The sequence below is a fragment of the Bactrocera dorsalis genome, chromosome 2 (assembly GCF_023373825.1).
Source record: "Bactrocera dorsalis isolate Fly_Bdor chromosome 2, ASM2337382v1, whole genome shotgun sequence".
Classification (NCBI taxonomy): Eukaryota; Metazoa; Arthropoda; class Insecta; order Diptera; family Tephritidae; genus Bactrocera; species Bactrocera dorsalis.
This window is the reverse complement of record NC_064304.1, coordinates 429,230-438,360: the sequence shown is the minus strand read 5'-3', so window position 1 is coordinate 438,360 and position 9,131 is coordinate 429,230. Positions and strand designations below refer to the sequence as shown.

General features: G+C 35.7%; 1 protein-coding gene across 8 annotated transcripts in view; it reads left to right on the top strand.

Moving 5' to 3' along the window:
• The first annotated feature begins 3,012 nt into the window (after positions 1-3,012).
• Positions 3,013-9,131, top strand: part of LOC105232613 (diacylglycerol kinase theta) — a 33,270-nt gene continuing 27,151 nt past the window's right edge. For 2 of the 8 annotated variants that reach the window (XM_049447721.1, XM_049447720.1), the window contains exons 1-2: positions 3,015-3,978; positions 9,011-9,127. The gene's annotated coding sequence lies outside the window, so the exon portion shown is untranslated. Of the gene's footprint in view, positions 3,979-9,010; positions 9,128-9,131 lie in introns of all 8 variants that reach the window. The other 6 variants (XM_049447723.1, XM_049447722.1, XM_049447719.1 and 3 more) reach the window with 5 other exon arrangements.

Below are 9,131 nucleotides of genomic sequence, written 5' to 3'. Positions count from 1 at the left end.
TTTGTTGCCAAAAATGGAAGAACTGAACTTGGTTGACATGTGGTTTCAACAAGATGGCGCTACATGCCACACAGCTCGCGATTCTATGGCCATTTTGAGGGAAAACTTCGGACAACAATTCATCTCAAGAAATGGACCCGTAAGTTGGCCACCAAGATCATGCGATTTAACGCCTTTAGACTATTTTTTGTGGGGCTACGTCAAGTCTAAAGTCTACAGAAATAAGCCAGCAACTATTCCAGCTTTGGAAGACAACATTTCCGAAGAAATTCGGGCTATTCCGGCCGAAATGCTCGAAAAAGTTGCCCAAAATTGGACTTTCCGAATGGACCACCTAAGACGCAGCCGCGGTCAACATTTAAATGAAATTATCTTCAAAAAGTAAATGTCATGAACCAATCTAACGTTTCAAATAAAGAACCGATGAGATTTTGCAAATTTTATGCGTTTTTTTTTTAAAAAAAAGTTATCAAGCTCTTAAAAAATCACCCTATACTAGGGAATTGAGTGGATTTGTGATGTACAAAATGTCTAGAGGTCAGCACATATTGATTCCTTTGAGTTGTTTTGCCCCATTGTAATACCGAAATAAGCAAAAATTGTTAAAAAGGTAAGACATCCATTTTTTGCCTAAACTTTCGCATATTATCAAATCCTCATTTGAGTAAAAAATATATTTTCTTAAATTTTTCTTCATAAAAAACTATCACGCATATGTATGTGACATGACATTTTTATTTTCTGTTTAACTTCGTCCAATTTTTCTCGTTTCCTGGACGATCCTCTCCATCTAAACAGTTGTTTTTTTTTACTTATTTCTGCTAAATAGCAGCGAATACGGTGAATTCTCTACTCGCGGGTTTTCAGCTCTGTTAGCCGTCCAATAGAGCATGATATATAATTCAATTTGCTTCTTCTCGTTGTTTTATGTTCTCTGGGTGAACTGTGTTTTTTTCGCTTTCACAAAAGTTTATTTCTTACAAAAGGCATTTTCAGGGAATTCTGTGTGCATACTATATGTGTATGCAAACATGTTTAAACAAATAAACAAGTAAAGGACGATAAACATCATTCCTCATTGCCCCATCAAATATTTTCCATAAGTTGAAATCCTATTCAACATTTAGTGTCGTACAAAACATATTAGACTGATGGATATGAATGCTAAAAACATCTCGTAAACTCCAAACAACAGTTTTGGATACAAAAAAAGTATTTATATATAAAGATAAATTGGAATACACTTAAAATACCGGAGTTCAAAATACCGACAAAATTTAAATATGCAGCTAAATCAAAATACCAACAAACCAAAATGCCGATATGTGAAAAATATTTCTTCTATCCGCCGTTATTTCTGTCGACGCACAGAAAGAGAATTCTACTGATTATGATCTTGAGCGTGTTCGTGGCCGAAGTCCGAAAGCCGCTGGGCCTCGAACGAACAACGCCACCTTGTCTTGATTTGTCGTTATTGTGATATATCGTTGTTTTGATTTGTTATACACCTAGACAAATTGCTCATTTTGTGAAAAAATAAAAAAACTTATAACTATATTTGAATGATTTATATTTTATACGAGACAGAGTGACAACTACCCAATAGAAGAAAAACTTATAGAGCAGCCGAAATCAAATTTATATCATGTTTTCCTCGATCGACTAACACGATTACAATGTCGGGAACACATAAACTGGTCAGTGAACCGAAAGAAAACAATATTTCCTCTGATCAATCAAAATTTAATTTAACGTACTCAGGCGGAGTGGGACGAGTTCGGCGACCAAAAAAATATTCGGTTAGATCCTTGTTGCTGCCAAGGTACGACTAAGCATCTTCATCGAATTAATGGCAGGATGAACCGATTCATATACAAGGATATCCTTGAGAACCAACTGTTTCTCCATGCCGAGTACAATATTGCACTTCCGTGGTCGTTTCGACCCGACAACGACTCATAGAACACCTCGAAACTAGTGGCAAAATGGGTCGTAGCTCAAAATATAATGTTCAATCAAAGGATCTTAAGATGTACAGAGAAGAGATGAATGGAAACAAAAACAAATTCGAGTTGCAAAACAAGACAGGTTAGGCATTCGACAGAACTAATCTTATAGCTTCTATGCCAAATAGATGCAGTGAGAACGTTGAGAGTGGTGCAGTTTGCAGAGTTCTCTTATGAAGAAGAGAATGTTCCTAAATAACGTGGGGGAATTTTATTTTCTAAGGTGCGCTTTTTCAATGATTCCTTAAAATAATTTACATTTTAGTACAGCTAACATTAGCGCCTTCTCTATTCATTAACATCCTCTGGCAATACGGCGGCTTTGTTAGTAGGATGAGTAGATTTTTAAAATAATAGTGGGGTTGAAGAGGAGAGCAAAAGCTTTATATTATGAGAGAGAGAGCGAGTATCCAAATTTTCTCATATAAATTATACATCCATTACACATAACACATTTGCAGGTATAGCCGATAATATGTAATGCTCGAAATAACCGACTAATTCCAACAGGTATTCAGGTTTCTTACTCCTAAAAGTGTTTGAAAATATTTGAAAGGAAGTCGTTAGAAAGATATATTTAAGTTTGTGACAGAGCATTGAAGTTATTATAGATATAAGACATAAATATTCATATTAAGACGGTATATATGTATACTTTCGATATATGTACATTTAATTTTGCATGTATTTGTGTTTATATATACATGTGTATGTATGCATCGATTTTAGGGAATTTCAATACAAAAATACATATGCACATTCTACGTTGGTATCGAAAGCTTTTCTATGTACATGAGTACAATTATATGCGTAAGCATAAGTACATGTATACATTCATATGTGCTTTCATGCGCATTTAGGCTAAAAAAGCATTTTACGGGAGAGTAACTGTGTAAGAAGTTCTCTCGTAAAGTTGAAATAGTAAATTTCTCACTTTTCGGTAAAAGCTACAAAAATGTCCACCCATTAAATATGTACACATTTTCACAATTCGTTCATCTTGAGTTTTCATAGAGTTCAAAAGGTGCGAGCCAATTTCAGTGCCTCAGAGCGCACCATAGTTAGCGAGTGAACACACCGAAAGCCTAGTGATGTGCTCTTCGTGCGGTTAACACAGAACAAACGCTGAAAATTCATATAAAAACTTTATACCTATCGAAATAAAAGTTTTATTTAACTAAGCATAATTATTTCATTTTCTTTCGTGAAGGAAATTGTAAAAATTGAAAATATATTTAGATGTCAAAATACAAAAGAGATACAGCTCACGAGAGATCGCAACTATTTATTAATAACAAAACGAAAACGCGAAAATTAACTAAAATATATATGTATGCAAAATTAAGAATGAATATGTGTGTTCCTTATTATTCATTACTTTAAATACTGGAAAGTTTAAAAGTGAATTGGAAACAATGCTTGTAATTCCCTTAAACATAGGATTGACAGTAAAACCAGTACAATTTGGGTATAAAAAATTTTCTATACCCAGCATGTAGAAAAAAATCAAATCACACTGTCATGGACTTGTACTTTATAGTATACTTATAGATATGTATATATTATAACCGAATACTGCGCGCGAGCGGGGTAAACGATCAGTATTGAGCGACGAAAATCAGCAAGGCAAGTGTTAAGCAAATGTATGTGTGTGTGGCAGATAAGATGGAAAATTTGTTGTGAAAAATACGGAATAATTTTTGTGTAATAATAATTTTTAAGGGGAATCGCGCCTCCAAAAATTTCGTATCTCTTTGATAGGCCGTATTTAAAATTGTTCCAAACTAATATGTAATAAAATAGTAAAGAGTGGCAACGCGGAAAGTACTATTATATGTACATATGGATATACATAGGTATGCATGTATCCTAAAACCCAAAACTATATACATATACATATATGTATGTAAGTGATTAAGGAAAATTGAAACACTTAAAATACTGTCAACAATTGCAGCATAAAAATTCAAAGGTGAAAAAATATGTATGTAATAAGATAAGTTACTATGATAAAGTTGTAAATTATGAATAGTTATTTAGAATTCTACCCGTTTTAACTATGCACATAGTATGTATGTATGTACATATGTCTGTATACCTAGAACAAACCTATACTTATGTACGTATGTATATACATACATATATATAAGGTTACAATATCGACGAGTAAAAAGTGATACGTTGTAAGCGGATAAACATTTCAATAAAATGACTACATTAAAATAAGGGGATCGAGATATGTATGTAATTGAAATTGGTTTTTAAGGACTTACTAAAAGTGAACGTGTTAAGATAAATATAGAGTGAGAAACAAACCTATTGGTACTGGTGTTCCTTCTCCAACAAATAAGTAGATTGTCTTTCCTCCAATACAAATAATAATAATATAAAAACGTCATCAAACAAGGAATACAATATATTTGCTACGTTTGCCGACCTTAAAGACGACAAATTCCTTGGAGAGGATATGAATGGAAAACTGACCGAACGGGAATAAAAGCGGAAGGCGGAGTAGTAGGAAACCATAAAACAGCGTTGGAGAGTGGAATGCCAACTATACTCAAAACACAATCCACCGAAAGAGATAAGAAAAAAAACGAATATAACGGTACACATCCATTGATTTAATGAACGAATCGGTTCTCGGCGAGTTCGAATACTTAACAACGAGCGTACAAAAGGCGAATAAGTAAACGAGCGAGCTACAGATCTATAAAAATAGAATAACCTACCACAATCGCTATTTAATAACGAATAAACCAAGCAAACTCGAAAACTATATTAAATTAATCTTAACAATATACACCTGTACATATGTACATATGTACGCGTACATAAGTTTATTTGAATGTATATGTACAATGAGCCAACCACATTCCATACATATTTTTTCCATTTACTCAATTATATGCTTATCATTATACCAATTAACAAGCTGGGCTTTTATAGGCATATATAAAATTGGATAACTCGCAGGATTTATGCAAATAATTAATTTAAAATAGTAATAGAAAATAAAATTATTAGACATGCTGATATAAAATTCTAATTTAATTTTGGTAACATAACCAAAAATATATTTAGCGTTGTTTTTCGATCCATTAGTAAAAATTGAGTTTCCTTAATCCAACCTTGTAAATCTAATATATTAATCGAAACATTTCCATGCCCACAAAACGGTATTACTTAAATTTGTTATATGCTATAAAACTATAATCATTTAAGATAAAAACTTAACTTAACTCATTTAAGATAAAACTTACTCAAGGCACATCTTTTTTAAAAAGTAGGTGTGGTCGGGGCTTTCAATAACAGAATATTCACCAGTAATTTCATTATTCTTTATTATTAAAAAGTTTCTGCCGAATTTGTATTCAGGAATTTAAAAAGGGCGTTCTTTAAAAGTATCGATACCGAAGAACGCGTCTCTCAAAAGAGCTTGCTAATTTTCTAACTTTACCAAAAAAGAGATGTCTTTGCAACAATTACGCTATAAAAGTAAGATTAAATGGAAAGTGTGGATTATATACCAATGGACCGATATGTCGTTTTATCGAAAATAAAAAAAACCGTCTCGTTTTGCATTGCTCTCATTTATCGTGCATAATGACTTCCGTTTTTAAAGCTTAATTGATTAAGTCGCTTTAGATCTTAATCAAAAGTACCTACTTAATTTTGGTAAACTGCGGTTTATTCAACAAACCGTCAAAAAGTTTATTGGAGAAAGAATTTAATATAATTAATATTAGGATAAAACGGAATCGAATATGTTTAAATTTCTTCCGTTGAAAATCCAGCAATTGGAAAATTAATTAATCAGAAGACCTTCAACATCTCTTATAATGTTAACCAAAGCTTACACCTGTCTTTTAAGACAAAGTTTTTATTTAACGTGAGGTAAAATCGATACAATTAAGTTCCGAGTATAGAATCATTCAAATGGTCTCCACGACCTCTTTTGCAGGAACGAATTCGCTTAACCAAATTTTCGAGTACTTTTTCCACTAAATCAAGCCGTATGTCATGGAAAGCACGTTGAATATTGACTTCTAAAGCTTGGTTTATTGCTAAAGACCAATGACCTCAAATATCTCCACAAGAAGTAGTCTGATGCTGTTAAATCACAACTTTTTGGAAACCATTCAATGCCAATATAATAATATAATAAAAAATTGTTTGTCATCGATCTATACCACTGTTGTTGTTATCAATCCCCGTTAGGATGGTAAGGTGTTGTCGTCGAGGTCATCTACCGGGAAGCCTAGGAAATGTGCTGTTTCGACAGGGTCGGACCAAAGGGAAAAGGGTGTTAGATGGGTGGGGCTGGTAGAGCATACAAAGAGGTGGTCAGTGTCATGCGGAGACTCGTTGCATGCAGGACATACATTGGGTATGCCCCGTTTGGATCGGTAAGTGATCTATACCACTCTCCATTGACGGTAACGCTGTCACCAGCTTCATTTCGAAAGAAATACCGACCGAAGACTACCATACCAAAATCCACAGCAAACTGTCAATTTAGGCGAATGTAATGGTTGTTCATGAATAAATTGTGAATTTTCTTCGCCCCAGAATCGCCAGTTTTGCTTATTTATAGCACTACTAAGATGATAGTAAGAATCGTCGGAGAAGAAGATTTTCTGAAAAACCGTTATCGTTTTCAAATTTTTCCAGGGCAAAATAACCAAATTCACGACGTTTACAGTGGTCCAATGGCTTTAGTTCTTGAGTGAGTGATGTTGTCGTTTGAGTCACAATTCTAGAGAAACGTTTGGAATCCACAAATTGCGATCTTCAGGAACACTTGTCTGAACTGCGGCAATATTTTCATTACTTCGGGCGGTTCTTTGTTTTATTGGCACTTCAGCATAATGTAAAGAAAATGTATGGTTGAAATTTTCTACAATTCGTAGCGAGTACAGGTGGAAGATTATTACGACCATGAAATGGCAAAAGCTCAAGAAAAGTTGGAGTTGGAGTTAAATTGAATAATTTGTCAGCTTTGTCTTTGTAAAATATGGTCGGACGAAAGCATGCCCAACGATTGGAATCTAAGTGTGCTCTGCCCAATCCATAAAAAAGGAGACCCCACAATCTGCGCCAACTACCGTGGGATAAGCCTCCTCAACATCGCATATAAGGTTCTGTCGAGCGTATTGTGTGAAAGATTAAAGCCCACCGTCAACAAACTGATTGGACCTTATCAGTGTGGCTTCAGACCTGGTAAATCAACAACCGACCAGATATTCACCATGCGCCAAATCTTGGAAAAGACCCGTGAAGAGAGAATCGACACTCACCACCTATTCGTCGATTTCAAAGCTGCTTTCGACAGCACGAAAAGGAGCTGCCTTTATGCCGCGATGTCTGATTTTGGTATCCCCGCAAAACTAATACGGCTGTGTAAACTGACGTTGAGCAACACGAAAAGCTCCGTCAGGATCGGGAAGGACTTCTCCGAGCCGTTCGATACCAAACGAGGTTTCAGACAAGGTGATTCTCTATCGTGCGACTTTTTCAACCTGCTTCTGGAGAAAATAGTTCGAGCTGCAGAACTCAACAGATAAGGTACCATCTTCTACAAGAGTGTACAACTGCTGGCGTATGCCGATGATATTGATATCATCGGCCTCAACACCCGCGCCGTTAGTTCTGCTTTCTCCAGACTGGACAAGGAAGCAAAAGAAATGGGTCTGGCAGTGAACGAGGGCAAGACGAAATATCTCCTGTCATCAAACAAACTGTCGTCGCACTCGCGACTTGGCACTCACGTCACTGACATGACTGACTGACAGTCATAACTTTGAAGTTGTAGATAATTTCGTCTATCTTGGAACCAGCGTAAACACCACCAACAATGTCAGCCTAGAAATCCAACGCAGGATAACACTTGCCAACAGGTGCTACTTCGGACTAAGTAGGCAATTGAGAAGGAAAGTCCTCTCTCGACAAACAAAAACCAAACTCTATAAGTCACTCATAATTCCCGTCCTGCTATATGGTGCAGAGGCCTGGAGGATGTCAACAACAGATGAGTCGACGTTGCGAGTTTTCGAGAGAAAAGTTCTACGAAAGATTTATGGTCCTTTGCGCGTTGGCCACGGCGAATATCGCATTCGATGGAACGATGAGCTGTACGAGATATACGAGATATACGACGACATTGACATAGTTCAGCGAATTAAAAGACAGCGGCTACGCTGGCCAGGTCATGTTGTCCGGATGGACGAAAACACTCCAGCTCTGAAAGTATTCGACGCAGTACCCGCCGCGGGAAGCAGAGGAAGAGGAAGACCTCCACTCCGTTGGAAGGACCAAGTGGAGAAGGACCTGGCCTCGCTTGGAATATCCAATTGGCGCCACGTTGCGAAAAGAAGAAATGACTGGCGTGCGCTTGTTAACTCGGCTATAATCGCATAAGCGGTGTCTACGCCAATTAAGAAGAAGAAGTTCTTGCGTATATTATTGCATGATGAAATTGTGACATATTAATTAAAGTGGCCGAAAAGACATCATATCAGCCTTATTGGAAAACTCGGTATAAGTGGGTAAAAACAGATAATTATTTTGAAAATTACAAAAAGTGCAATGATTCACTGAATAAATGCGCCACAAGCATTAAATTTCAGATCCAAGAAGGCGCTGAAACGCTTTATAGGTTCGGCTGTAAAAATTGAACAAGGGGCGTGGCACCTCCCACCCGGATGCATATGGCCAATTTTTTATCGAACGTATCGGTCAATCTGTGAGGACTAGTATTGAAAAACGGAGAGAATGGTTTTGTGATCACTCTATGGTACATTCAATTGATAAAGACAGTTTTCATTTCGCAATTTATTAAAAAATCTTTAATAAAGTAACATGCGTTTGTTAAATATTTCCTAAAAATAACGTATGTACATATATGGAAAAATAAGGTTTTCCGAGTCAGCTAGTTAGATTTATAACAATATTTTAAATCTTTTTAATGTTGCAAAAGCTTTATAATACTTTTATTTATACAGAAAATTTCAAATTATGAGAAATCATATAGTAGATATCCAATTAATACATTCTCGAGGGCAAATGCATTTAAGATAGATGAAGAAAAGGAACGGAGAAAAATATATCAAAAATAGTAAGTAA